At 40.8% G+C, this 15,043-nt stretch overlaps 1 protein-coding gene across 4 annotated transcripts in view; it reads left to right on the forward strand.

Annotated features, from left to right (window-relative positions):
- The window catches only part of Lclat1 (lysocardiolipin acyltransferase 1), a 135,384-nt gene that overhangs the window by 20,244 nt on the left and 100,097 nt on the right, over positions 1-15,043 (forward strand). Inside the window, exon 1 of one of the 4 annotated variants that reach the window (XM_011246410.3) lies at positions 11,557-14,547. The exons of the other annotated variants lie outside the window; for them this stretch is intronic. The gene's annotated coding sequence lies outside the window, so the exon portion shown is untranslated. Of the gene's footprint in view, positions 1-11,556; positions 14,548-15,043 lie in introns of those variants that run through there. 4 annotated transcript variants of the gene reach the window in all.

The raw sequence follows: 15,043 nt of genomic DNA on the forward strand, positions 1-15,043 counted from the left end.
GATCCATACACCAGACTAACTCGGGAATAGGGTATGAGTATATGGGTTAAAGAGAACGCCAGACTCCAGGAGGTGAGTTTCCGTGAAACTGTCTTCTTCGTGAGTGGCTTCCAGGCCTCTCGGCCTGTCAAGCTGACTCGACTGGAGTGCGTGGCAAAACCTGGCCCTGCAGAAGAGGAGGACATTAGCTCCCTTGGCACTGGAGTTCCTGTGGCTGAGCCACATGACTTGGTCTGGGAACTGAACTTGGGTCTGTGTACACTCTTGGAGCAGTACACACTCCTAATGCTTCTCACCAGTTCCCATTTCTTTATTGATGGGCATTTTACTCTTATAGTTTTCATGGACACATCGTACTCCAGTAAGGTATTTATTCGTTTACAAATTTATTGTGTTGGAATTGAGTTCATGGCCTCTCTTCCATTGAGGTATAACCCCAAGCATCAGTGAAGATCTTTCCTATACACTTTCTCCGTTTTTTTTGTATGATAGAAAACGTAAATGATATTTTTGGTTATAAATATATATGTACTTTAAAAGTGCCAGCCTCACTGTGTTGCTTTTTAGAGGAGCCCCATCTGTTAGCCTGTAGTTATATGGTGCTTGCCTCGTTGCCCTGTGTGCTCACTTCTACTAGATATTATCATTGACAAATAGGAGAGACTAGTAATTGAAAACATGGCTCATACTGTCTTAATTTGATTTTTGTGCGTGTTTTCTCATATGAGACTATTTTGATGCTTTGCCCATTTTTCCTATTGTTATATTTTATTCTAATTCTGTAGTGCTTTCATAGTTTACATGTAACTCTTTAACTCATCTGGAATTTATTTTGATTTTATGGAATGAAAACTGCTTGATTCTGGAGGAGATTCAAGGGCTAGTGGGCCTTGAAATTGTCTGGAAAAATTTAGAGGGTAAAAATAAACTTGTTGCCATTGGAAAATAGTTTGTTTCAGATTTATTTAAAACCTTAATATTACCCAACTCTGTAAATTCTGTTTGTAACAGAAGAGCCTTCTCTGTTAGTGTAGCAGAGACAGCTGGGTTCTTAGTGCGCATGTCAGATGCATGCTTACAGGTAATTCAGAACAAACTGCATTTGAGCCGAATTGCATCCTCTTTTTACAGAAGAGACGAAACTCTTGTATTCAAAGTACAACCATCTTTTGCCATGTGATAGCTTTTTATATGTCTGATGCGATGTTTGAGACTCAGTAGGGTTTGCTTCTGGGAAGAAGCTTTGGAATCTAAGGGCTCGAGGCTGATATGCATTAGTTTCTGTGGCAGTGGGAGGCCTTGACTATTGAGATTCTGGAGTAAGATACCAATCTCGAGTTGTGTGGATGGGGCCTGCAAGAGGTCACATACATGCGTAGAAGTGGGAGGTAGAGGGACATAATGCACAGAAGAACACGGGCAGTGACCACAGAGGCAGAGGTTGGAAGGAGATGGTCACAAGTCAAGGAATTTTGGCGGCTGTATGAGGCAAGAGGTATGTTGTTCTTTCCAACATGGAGGAAAGATGGCATATATCTGAATTTTGGCCCAGTGATGCTATTTCAGATATTTGGGTCCCAAGATTAAAGAATAAACTGTTAAGCCAGTGAGAAATTTATTACTACAGATGTAGAAAACTGGTATATTCTAATGTAAGGGTTAGCTGTCTCCTGTTAATAACAAGATCTTGTTTCTCTCTATTAATTAGCTATCAAAAGTTAACTTTTAGGCTGGAGAGATGACTCAGAGGTTAAGAGCACTGGCTGCTCTTCCAGAGGTCCTGAGTTCAATTCTCAACTTACTGCAAACCCCGCACTTGAACTCTTTTTGGTAGATGAGGCTAGCCTTAAATGTATGGTAATCTTTGTGTCTTATCCTCTCAAGGTTACAGGTATGCACCTCATGCCCAGCTCACACTTGACTCTTGCGTGTTGAGTTCTATTCCCTGCAACTTTTCTGAATTTATTAGCTCCTCTGGTGTTTTGTAATTTCTTTCTGAGGTTTGCAGACTGGGGACCATGTCTTGTAGAGATTACACTTTCCTTTCTGATTTGGATGAGTTTTAGTGACTTCCGTGACTCTTCCTGGCTAGAACTCTCTGAACACAGAGCTGAGGAACAGTGGGGAGAGGTCCTTGTGTTCCTGACTTTACTCATTCAGTTGTTCATCCTGGAATATGACTTCAACTTTTTCATTTATAAAATTGTTATAAATTGAGTTAATCGCTAACCTTTACGAAGGTAATTTATTATTTTTGCTAGTCTCAAATTTTAGAGTAGAAGAAATTTTCATGCCATTGTAATTTTTGTAGTTAGCAGTTTCACAGTCTGGAGTACACAGAAACATCAATGAAAAGAAGTCAAAGGCTATGGAAGCTTGGGGCTCCGTGGACTGGAGGCTCCCTGCCCCTCTGGATTCTGGCATTTGGTCAGTACAGCGGCTTCTGATGCTTCTCTTTTCCTCACTGCTCACAGCAATGGAAACCCGCCTAGGTTAGCCTTTCAAGCTATTTTTTGCATGCGTGTGTGTGTATCGAGCTTCGTTTGAAGTAGCTCTCCTAAGCATTAGCCAGTTTCTTTGTCTGATGCTTTTGTTTACACTGGAAAAAAGGACGATGGCCACTAGTGCTGAGTCAGAAGAGTGGAGAATGTTTTATGTCCTAAAGTTAGGTCATGCATCGTTCTTGCATTTATTAAACTGTCTTATTATTTGTCTTTTGGTTATTTTGATAGCATTTAGTTAGGATCTACTCAAATATTTCTGATGGACTAGATTTTATATGTGTATGAGAATTATGTTTGTGTATATAAATGCATACAAGACATTTGTGCATTTAGAATGTATAATACATGTATTATACTTAATACTTACACACAGACACACACAGACACACACAGACACACACAGACACACACAGACACACACACACACACACACACACACACACAGAGTTCTGAACAAAGAAAACAGGCCAATCTTGTAAAGAACTTGAGTTTAAATTTATTACCAGGGGTAGAAAGAGGCTTGCCTGTAAGGGCACTTGATGCCATGTCTGATAACACGAGTCAGTCCTGGAACACACATGGTGGAAGGAGAAAACCGACTCCCACCAGTTGTATTCTAACTTCCACATGTGCATTGTGTCATGGATATGCCACATTTAAGCACACACTTATGTATAATAAATAGAAGAATTTAAATAAAAAGAAATTTATTATAACATTTTTATAATATTGTATATTTGTGTGTATAGAGTGCAGGATCATACATGCCATGATGTAGGTCAGAGGTCAACTTTTGGGGTTGCTTCTCTTCTTCCCACCATTGATTCTGGGGATCAGACTTGGAATGAGGCTTGTTCAGCAAGCATTTCTTACCAGCAAAGCCATCTTGCCTGCCCAGTTTTTTGTTTTTTTCCATTATTTTTGTGGGTAGAGAAAGGAGTAGAGTACGTGATGATTTTGATGCCACCCGACTGTTCAGGCTTGAGTCATCTGCACCCATTGTTGTCTATACCTTTCTCATGCCTTCTCTTACCATAATTACAATCTTAGAACTTTGTGGAACAAACCAGACTTTGGTATAAAACCAATCTCCTGTTACAGATGGCTTGATGAACACAGATGCATTGATGAACTGACTATGGCAGTTTAAACCTTGTACAGGGCAAGCCTGCCATACTTCTCTGTAAAGGGAATTGTGCTACTGGATTGAGCATTTAATGTCCTCAGTTGCCAGAACTGTTTCAAAGGATTTCTAAGTTCACAGTAAAGATGTGTGGGCAGGGAATACTGGGGTTTCTGGAACCATCTTTCTGTTATCTACACACCGGTAATGGATTTTTAGATTGTGAAACCAAGTGTTTTCATCCAGTGCTCAGGACTTAATTCTTCATTAAAGGGATGATGCTTTTCAAAAGCCAAAGGCTTTTATACCTTGGGAGATGATGGAATTCCCATTGTAATTCACTTTCACTGTTAGGAGTTCCTAGTTGTGTTGATATCACAGTACCAAGTAGTTTGTCTTCCTAGTAACAAAGTTGTCTAGAATATGAGGGACTCAGGCAGATATCAAAATAAACATGTGTTAAGGATTTCAAGTAACTCATAGTCACTGTGAGATCATGCACATGGTTAACTGGTTCAAAGAAAAAATAAAGCAACCCACAAATTTATATGGGTTGAAAGAATGAAATGGTTTGCACATGGAACAGCTGTTTGGTGGGGGAGGAGGGGCTGGGGAGAGGCTGGAAGTCCGTTGGTTCTTCTACCTGAGAGAGTGGAACCTGCTTCTCTCTTAGGTGTGCCTGGTGCGCAGAGTCCCGGAGCTGCTTCTCTAGCATGGAGTCTGTGAGATGGAGGGAGCGCTAGGCATGGGGCCAGATGTTGCTGACATGGTTTTCTTTCCTGGTTCCTTTGAGCTGTAGAGGGTGGAGCTCTGGGGTACTTGCATGGTCCTCTGTGTTATGGTGGGTGGAGATTTGGGATGGTGTGAGCTGTGGTAGACAGAGCTTTGGGGTATTTGAGTTCTTTTCTCTGGATACTCTTGGAACTTCATGACTTTTTATAGCCAGACATTATGTTGTTAATGAAAAAAATCTTAAATTGGCTTTAAATATTTGATTATATGCAGATTTATGTTTGAATTTTCTTTGCTAGTCTTACAGAAACTTGGATAGTTTTGTGGCAGTTTTTTTGAGGGAGGGGAAAGGAAAAGCTGGTGGTTCCAGGAAGGAGAAAGAGTGCATGTAGTGTCGTGTGTATGTTTTGAGAGCAAGCATGAACTGTGCATGAAGTTACGGAGGCTAGGCAGGGGATTGGAAAGAACCCAGGCTTTTCAATCCTACTTGGTTTCGACACAGGTATGCCTCCCAAGGATACAGAACGCTACGTTGCACTTAATTCCTCCTGAACATTTTTAATGAATGCTAAAGTGAACAGTTTTACACTACCATGTATTTTGTATAGTTGGGTGTAGTAGTTCTCTATTTGAGTGAATGTTGAGTAAATTTTTCCTTTTTATGTTTTTCTCTGTGGTTTTTGTTTGATGCATGATGCCCTCTAGTGAATCTAGCCTTTCAGAAACATGATTGAGGGGCAATAACCAGTTCAATGAAATCCTCAAAAAGAACATCCCAGCAATCCCTATAAGCTACCATGTTATCATGCTAAGTTTCTGACCCTAGCATGTTCGAAGATTTGACTGTCTCTGATTCATCTGACTGAATTCAGTGACCATTGCAGAGGATATTTAAAATCTCTTTAGCTCAACGGCTCCAGTTAGACCTCCAATTACTGAGTGTGTCTGGTGTTCAGTACTTCGTTAGGGCCACGTGAGTTTGAAAAGCAGTGGGCTTGACTTCAAGTAGCTATGTGTGTGTGGGAGATGGTTCCCACAGCTGCTCATGTTCACTTGCCTCAACATTTAACTTGCAGCAGTTGGTTTAGTCCTGTACCCCTAGTGTAGAAAGTGAGATCCAGGCACATGGTTCACAGTTGTGCTCTCAGTACTTGAGAGCTGGGAACAGGAGGATCAGAAGGTCAAGGCCAGTTTAGGCCTCTTGAGATCCTGGATTAAAAACCAAACAGTCACAACAATGAACCAAGCAACAACAAACACAAAGTTTTGATTGAGAAAGGCTAAATCATTTGCCCAAGGTCATATGGAAAGTAGAGGAACCCTGACAGTTCCTGTAGGTTAACAGTAGGGTTGATAGCAGGTCAGTGACTCTAGCTGCTTTACAGGTCGACAGGTAGGTCTCGAACAGTACCTTGTCTGTATCAGGTGTGAGCACTCCTCTCTCTGTTGTTGTCCAGTCAGGCTTTCAAGTGACCATAGCTGGCCTGGAACTTTGTATATAGCCACGGCTGTTCTTGAATTGATTCTCTTGCCTCCACCTCTGGTAAAAGGACAGGTTGGTGCCATCACACCTGGCTTTCAGTCACTTTTCCATGTATTGTCTTTACATGGTTGGCTTGTACATTTTAATTGTAGAAGTGATGGCTTAGGCTGGACACAATTGAATCACTTAGGAACTTGAGATAGCAGGAGTGCTAGCCAGTTTAAAGCCAGCCTAAGCTACATGGTGAGACCCTGTACCAGATAAAAGGAAGGGGCAGATTCATAAGCCTGTCTGAATATTAGAATTGCTTTTAGTTTTCTTCCTGTAAGGCTCTTTATAAAGATGTCTCTCCCAGACTGACAAAGTCTTTAGTGATGTTACTTTTTTAAAAACCTTTGAGATCTGGAGGCCTTCTGGGTCACGTCTGTTTAATTTTAGTCACTGACTAAATAGAAATTGATTTCTCTATCTGTTGATAAATTAATCTCAAATTAGAACTAGCTATTTAACTATTCTAGCTTGTGGACTGGACTGTGTTATATGGACACAATTTTAGGATATTTCTGGTTTCTAGAAAAATAAGGTGAAACTCCAGAAAATCAGATGTTATATTAAGTACAAGGGAGATGTTTCTCATTTCTGGTAAGTTGTGTGTGTTTTTTTGTTTGTTCTTTGTTATTATTTTTAATGAATCTTACTTGCTCCAGTGCACTCATGTGATCCCTAACTTGCATCTGATTAGGTTATAGATTGATGACGACTGGCCCTTAGCCTCCTTATTCTCGTCCATTCCCCGTGTACCCACAGACTAGTTATCAGCATGTCTCCCCACTGTCTAGTTCAATGAGTCAATGAGAAATGAGGAGCATGATGATCAGGAGGGAAACTGGAAGCTTTTGTAGTAGGACAGCAGCCCAGAGGTGTTCAGTTTAGGGTTCAAAGTTGGGAAGGGCAGAGAGGGTTATAGAGAACACTTCAACCAAAGGAGGAGCTGAGACAAGTCATCCCCAAGTCATCCATTGGCCTTTTGGTGAAATCAGAGCAATTTCTTTTAAAGATTTATTTTTCTAGCTCAATTCTAGGCTCCCAAAGGTTTTTCTAGCTGTGAAAAATGTCAAAAGGAACTTAAGGTATATGAATTAAGAAATAAATTATGGTCTGAATTCTGTGGGAATAAGGTGAACAGTGTTGGTGACAGATTAAAAAATCGGCATAAGCCAGTTACAGAAGTGATTGACAGAAAAGACGGGATGGGAGGTGTCTCTCAGTCTGGGAGAGTTAGCACACAGGTTGGGGTGATAGGAGACAGGTTATAGACCGTAGTTCCACACTAGGCTTGGTCTGTGGTGGCTGAAGACTGTGTTGCTAGTGGTGTTCTCAGTACGTTTGAGATGATTGACTTGTGGGTTGATGCTAACCCTCCATCACTAGCATATCTTACAGTTCAGCGGGAAAACGCGGACTCAGAAGTGGGATGCTTTGGAGTGTGTTGCTCATGCGCGAAACTTGTCTTTCCACGTTTAGTTTTTCATTTGCGAGTCAAAGTTTTATTTGACAGTAAAGTAGGCAAGTATCTGTAAAGTAGACCTATCATGAAAATATTCCCATCCTACATATTATCATTAGTGGCTTGTGCAAATTACATAAGAATGAATTTTATTTGAAAAGCTTTTGATTAAGTAATTGTAGTAACCATAAACTATAATCTTATTTTGCTAGTATTTGTACCTAAGATTTTGTTTTGTAGCACATAAAAATTAAAAATTTAATGTTAAGATTCAGAGAGATTTCTGACTTGAGTGCATAGAGGAGGCGCTTTGTGGGATCTGGTTAGGTTAGGTTGCCTATAGCCTCTGCGTATTCAAAGTCCTCATCCCACGCCTGGGTCTTGAGTTTTTTCCAAAAAGGCAAACAAACAAACAACCCCTCCCCAAGACATAATGGTGTTCCTAATGACAGCATTAGTATAATTAAGCCCAGAAGGTACAGGGACTAGAAGAGGCTTTGCTGTGCTTGCCCCGAGGAGTACTGTATGCCAGCGCAGAAGGCGATGCTTTCCCTCTGTTTTCTTACATGGATGAGTCATGGAGGTGTGAGAAGCAAAAGAAACCAACTACAGAAGCATATGCACTTTCTAATATTGTCTAAATAAAGCTGAGAAATAGCTAAGACTAATTATGGTCATAGAAGTTAGGATCAAGGGAGGGAAGTGCTGGAAGGAGGTCCAGGGTTGCAGGCAGTGCTCTGTCTTCATCTTGTTGTATTTACTTCATAAAATCTCATCAGATGGTATATGGAGAGCTTATAGATTTTCAGCAGATAATTTAGCCTTTGGTAATTTTATCAGCATGTGTTAATTATGCAAAATGATTCCATTACAACATTTTCATGGCTGTTATATTTTGATCACATTCATCCCCATTACTCCTCTTGTTCCCGCCAACTCTGCTGATTCCTCTTCTCTTTCTAACCAGTCTACTTCTACTCTCACGTCTTCTCTGGCCACAGACGTTCATTAGCATATTTACAGAATTGTGTGTGAGAGAGTATTTATAGGAGAGCATAGAAGAAAATGTTTTTCTTCTTCTAGCAGCCCTTAACTACCTAGAAATCCCCAGAGGGGTGTGGGCCCTTGTGAACCATGCTGCCATGACAGGATGTGGACAAGCCCAGTTTTGTACAGACCTTGGGTAGGTAGTCATGGCCACTGTGTCTCTGAGTGCCATGGCTGTGTCCTGTGTGAAAGACAGCAATGCGCAGCACTCTACCCATCCTCTAGGCCTTAGATTCTGTCAGTCTTTCCCATGATGTTCTCTGAGTATTGGATGGAGTTGATCTCCTATTTATGGCTGAGCACTTGACTGTCACTTATTCTGGGGACTTGGGCCACTTCTCCATCTCTGTAGTTACTATTGCTAACCACAGAAAGAAACTTCTGACCAAGGCTGACAGCTGGCACTAAGTGACTGCAGGTTATGTCTGTGGGCTCTCTATGCTGTTAAAAGGCTGAAAATGTATACCAACACACAGACACACAGACACATAGACACACACACACACACACACACACACACACACACACACACACACACACCTAGGTATGGGGAGGGGAGAAAGGGAGGGAGAGGTAAGAAATGGCTGATTGGGGAAGTCTTGAGTTAGGTTCTAATCTCAATTACCCCACTAGAAATCTGTGGCGTAATTTTCCTCTTCGAGCCACAGAGGCCATATCTGTACTTGCTTTCTGTATCAGTATCAATTGAGGCAAACCATGAAGGCACATTGGCAGCTAGAGAAAGTACTCTGGGTGTACAGTGACAGTACGTTTCTGTTATACTTTTGTGTTTGTTGTAATGCTGCTTTTGCCTAGAAAGGATATAAATCTAGAAGTATTACAGGAACTAGTAATTGAATGATATTTTGATCCACTGAACCATAATTTTTTGAATCTTTCCCGAAAGTGTCTGTAGCACTTTCTGACTGCCTTCCCCAACCTTCCTTTTAAAACTAAGTCTTTCAGCGAGTAGAAACGAAGTTTTCCATGTGTGCTGGGTATGGTGCTAGGAACATAAGGAACAGTGAACAATGTTGACAGCCCTTATAAAATAAAAGGAAAATCACCATAAAAGCAACATTGAATCTTCTCAATATGGAGGTCAGATGCCACTGGGAAGTCGGGTTAATGCAGGTCTGCAGCTGGTGCCTAAACTGGGAACTCTGGTCATTTTGATTCTTTGACTGCAAGTATCTGAACGTGGGACTACCCGAAGAGTTACTTGTACACAGGCATACAAATGATAATAAATGATTATTGTTTTGTGAACACTTCCTGGTCTTTATCCTCTGCTGGCCATGTAGCCCCTCTGCCTTCTCATCTCTATACAAAAGCTTTTACTTTCTTTCTACTCCTGTTTAGCCTATTTGGAGCTTTCTGAGTCTGAGTTTCCTGGATTGTAATTCCCAAGACTACATAAAGTCTTGCTAAGTTTGTACACTGCATTTAAATTGATTGATACCTTCACAACCATAAGAACTAAAGAGAAAGCCAATGAAACCCTTAGAACTGATAAACAGTGCAGTCAGATTTGCAGTTGTCTATACTATGATGAAAGGACTGGACATAGCCATTTGCCCAAGAATGAAAGAAGGGATGTCAGCAGTGGCACGAGCAAGAGATGAGTGTTTTGAAATAGTGACCGCAATAAAGAAATGATAGACTGGATTGGAGATAAGACTACCAGGGCCATGCTGACTTTAGTGAATTTAGAGTGAAAGGGAAGAATAAACTTGACTTGTGAGCATCTGGGTAGGTGCTGTTCTGTTTATTGAGATAAAGACTGAGCAGTAGAACATGTAAGAGAAGGGTGATAGTGTGTTTATTTTAGATGTGGTGGGTGGGACAGAACTATTAGACATTCATTGCTTACTGTCCAGTAAGCAAGTGTGGCACGCAGAGGAGAGAACTGCTTTGGGTATCTAGTGAGAGATCACCATGAAGTTACCATGGAGGAAGAACAGAATGAGGTAGAGAGAAGACAGCCAGTGTCTCAGGAATAGAATACTTTGAGTTTGGAGGCCTTATGGTAGAGAAAGGGCCTCTCTAGCTGAAGTAGAACCTCTAAGGTAGTGGTGTCACAGGCTGAGCAAGGCTAGCATCTTGAGGAGGGAATAAGCAAGTATAGACTGATCCTAAGAAGTGGATTACAGTGAGAGAAAAGTGCCTATTGGATGCAGCATCATGAAGTACCCTGGCTATGTCAAGGTAGATTTGACGTGATGGCTGATTGTGGCTGACTGGATAGGAAGTGGGAGTAAGGAAGCAGAGGCTGTGTGGTCCCTATAGCCTTTCTTTGGCAGTCAGTTTGGATGGATACCTTGATACCCTGACTTACAGGAAGAGGCTTAGCATCCCATTCTGTAGGGTTTGCGTTACCCATATAGAGCTGGAGGGAGTTAGCACTGGCCTCTGGCCCCTGGGAATCGTTCCTTGGTTAGGAGTTGAGATTCTGAATTTTAGAGACATCTTCTATTAAGAATAAAATTGAGTATTCAATCTGTGTTAACTTTTGAAATTAGTATTTGAATAAAGGATGATTTACCTTTTTAGGGAAATAATTACAAGCCTTTAAAATTCTTCAAAGACCATTTCATCTTGAAACACTTAGAAATTCACTTACTTTTTTTTTTTTTTGTAATTACAGTGTTGCAGTAAGACCAACATCTAAATAGGGATTGCATTCAGCAGTTCCTAAACTCAGCACTATTTCTGTGGTTTTGATTTTTCCTTTATAAATAGAATTTTAATCGGTGTAGGTTAGATTTTCCCCCAAGCCTGTTATAATTAGCAATGGCCGCAAGTTAACCCTAAATAATGTGTAATGAATCTATTAACACTTAACAAGCCCTCCTACCATTCAATGAAAGCAAGTACGATTTGAATTTAAAAAAAATACTCCATAACATTTCAGGAAGGGCATATAGCAATTCAAAGATATCCTAGTTTGCTTAGCCCTGTCGTTAGGGACAATTTGTACTCATGGTTAAAAGTCACATATTGTAGAATCATATGGCTTAATACACCACTGCGGCTCATTCACATACATATTGCAGAGTAAGAATGTCACTGGAAGAAAATATTGCCATAGGGGCAATGTCCACAGTGTGGTATGTCTGCCGTGTCAGGCTCACTGTACTGACCAACACGGAAGCTTTTTTTTTTTTTTTTTTTTTTTTAAATACAGTGTAAAGACATCCATTAATTTAGGACTGTGGCTAAAATGTACCCTATCTAGGTTAAAATCTCAGCATTTTGGCTTTGCAAGTCATTAGCAACAAGAACAGTTTGAGAAGTTGTCATGGCCAAGAACAGCCAACCTAGGAGACATAACTAAAGGAACTCGGGTGTCCTGATGGTCTCTGGCACAGAAGTACAACACTGGATAAAAACTAAGACAATGTAAACAATGTACACATTCTAATTAATACAGATTTATTAATGTTGGTTCATAATGATAGTCATCATATATATGAGTCTAATGTTAAGATGCTATATTAGAGGGATGTGGGTATGTGGGAGATGAGGATTCTGTTCTGAGCATTGCGGTTTTTCCAGCAATCTTAATAATCAGGTGAAACATTTGTTAAGAAAAGACCATAAGGGATAGGGATAGCTTTAGCTATGTTTGTAAACTACAACCCGCCACACTTTGTGCCTTTGCTAAGATCTAGGAACTGGCTGAACCCCAGGTTCTTTATTTTAAAAATGTCCTATGTCTGTCAAACTGGGTTGTTGAGAGGAGTAAGCGAGGTAAGGAAACATGCCTGACTCTTCATGTGCCGGGACAAAATATCTAACAAAAGCAACTTAAGGAAGGATTTATTTTGGCTCACAGTTCCAGAATATGTACAGTCTACCATGGTAGAGAAGTCAAGGCAGCAGGAAGACCTTGGAGCAGCCGAGTTCTTTGTGTCCACAGCTGTGGATGCCTGTGCTCAACGCTCTGTGTCTCTGTCCCCAGCCCTACCTCACCCCACCCCTACCCCACCCCACCCCCGCCCCCGCACTCATATGTGTGTGTGTGTGTGTGTGTGTGCGCGCACAGCCCCTAGAAGGCTAGAAGAGGGTGTCGAATCCTTAGAGTCATGGTTCCAGGAGGTCGTGAGCTGCCTATATGGTTCTGGGAACCAAACTGAGGGTTCCCAGTATGTGGTTTTAAGTAGGCAACCATCTTTCCAGCCTCTACCCATTTTAATGCACTATAGGACCCTGTATGTCTTGGGTTCAGGGACTGGTATTCCCCACCTGTGGGGCTGGTCTTCTCAATCCCTTACAGGAATACTCAGAGGCTAATCTAATGTTGATTATCCAGATACACTGTTAACCTAATCATGAGAATCCCTCGGGGTTTGCCTGGAAGTTTCCTTCTTAGGTGATTCTGGATATGTATATCAAAAGGAAGATTTCCTTCACCACAATGAAGATGGAGATGGGCCATGTAAATAGAAGCTTATTTTGGTTCACAGTTCTGAAGCTTCAGGGTCAGGACTGGGCATGCCCACTTGTGTGGGCCTTTGGAGATAGTAGTGTGTCATGGTAGTAGCATGTGAAGCAAACTGCTTATAATTTGAACCAGGAACACAGTGAGGCTTTTAACTTCTTTATATAGGCAGTAAAGCATATAAGAAAGACTATTAAGTGTTGAACTAGGATTAAGAGATCTAAACTTAAATTGCCAGTAAGTATTACCAGTAAATTGGGGTAATATTTTTCCTTCTTAGAATCTTTGCTTACTGGGAGTAAGATGAGAGAGGTTTGTGTTGGCTGTTTACATGTAGGATAGAGTCATCTGAGATCCAAATGAGAACTATGCTGCAGGGGAGTTCTTTGCCTTTCCAAGGTCTTATCCCAGGAAAATTAGCCTCAGGGCCTTGTGTTTACATCTCATTGTTGTCTAGGTATAGATCGCGTTGCTTGGTGAGTCGTCACATCTTTCATTGCATGCCTCGTGTGAATTTTTAAGTGCTTCAAAAGTTAAATCAGTTGAGAGATTTGTTAGCATTTATCAATCAATTGAATGTGCTAAAGATCCTACAGGGATTTCCCAAAGAGGGGTTCTAGAGATATTCTTAGTATAGACAGCATTGTTGGCATATGACAGCAGCCTTTCCAAACTCTTCTCATTTGAGGGCACATGCCTCATTTAGAAAGAGTTTTGATTTGTACCCTCTGGGGGTGGGGTTCAAGTCTGTCTACACTGTTCTGTAGTCTTCAGAGATGGGGCTCAAGTCTGTGTACTCACTGTGTTCTGTGGTCCTAGGAGGAGAGGCTCAAGTCTGTTTATTCACTGTTCTGTGGTCCTAGTTTGGAGATATCCATTTCACATTTTTTAGCAACTTCTCACTATTCTATAATAGTTGGCTTTGGGATTAACTGATTTACTGTAATTTTAAGATAATAGCATGGGAAGAATATGGCTGTTTTTGAGAAATGTTCAGAATAAAATCTCTAAGGTAGGTCTAGTTCCTTGTCTAGAACTAAAGTTTAGCTATCTATTCTGAAATCTAAGCTGCGAAATTTTACTATGACTAAAATTGGTATGAGCAGAGTATACCCCATGCACACATGTGTGCGAGCACAACAGGAACCTGTGGTCAGCGAGTACACTGCGGCTGTGTGCACTTCTATGAGAGAACAGTAATTTATCTGCCAGACATTTTAAAAAGTAACCTCACTTTAAAACTTGAACTATTTATCAAATACAATTTGAGTTCCTCAAATGTGCAGGGTAAACTAAGTTTAAGTGATCTCAAATTCTGTTTGTGAAAATAACTTTTTAGATATTTCACTATAGCAATGATATATGTTTAAGTTTTTTTTTAAAAAAAACCAACACAACTCTGACTTAAGCACAGTCTTTTCAGAACCTGACTAATTATCTAAACATTAACCGACTGATAGTGGTGGTGGATTTAGATAGTTGTTCCTTTCAACACAGTGTGATCTTTCACCTGCAAGGACTTGAACTGTTTGCAATGTCAAGATAAGATAAGAGATAAGCACTACCATTGGAAGCCATTAACCGCAGAAGTCACCAGCAGATGTTTTCCATGCACAGTTGGCCCCTCCTGATTTTATACTGGCTGGAGAGATGCATGACTAACAGAGGAACCTTAGCAGCTTGTTGAAGCCATTCACTAAGCCTGCAGTAAGTGGAATTAGCACTGTTGATTTCCAGGCTGTGGGTTTTTTGTACTTTTAAGGTGTGCTGTGCAGTGCCTTGGTTCCCAGGACTCGACAGTGGTAGTATGTGGGGAAAGATGGAAGAACTGACTTTTTAAAGAGCCATGGTTTTATTAGAGGGTACACATTAGCCTTTTATTTTTAATCAGCTCATAATTCCATTAGTCGTTAATACTTATAAATGTTCATATTCTTTAGTGTTCAATAATTACTCGCAGATTTCTTACATTTATTGTTGAATAATACTTGAATTTTCTTAGCAGGAAGACCATTTCACTTCTTTACCGGCCTTCCCCTCCTCTGAGGGTCTCGTCTCTGTAGCCAGGGCTGGCTTCAGACTTGAGGCGGTCTTCCTGGATTAGCTCCCAAATTCTGGGCGCCAGCACTCTCCATCTTTGTTGCTGTTTGTAATGGTAACTGAATAGTACCTCCTGACCTATAATGGATAATTAGAAACACAG

The sequence above is a fragment of the Mus musculus genome, chromosome 17 (assembly GCF_000001635.26).
Source record: "Mus musculus strain C57BL/6J chromosome 17, GRCm38.p6 C57BL/6J".
Taxonomy (NCBI): Eukaryota; Metazoa; Chordata; class Mammalia; order Rodentia; family Muridae; genus Mus; species Mus musculus.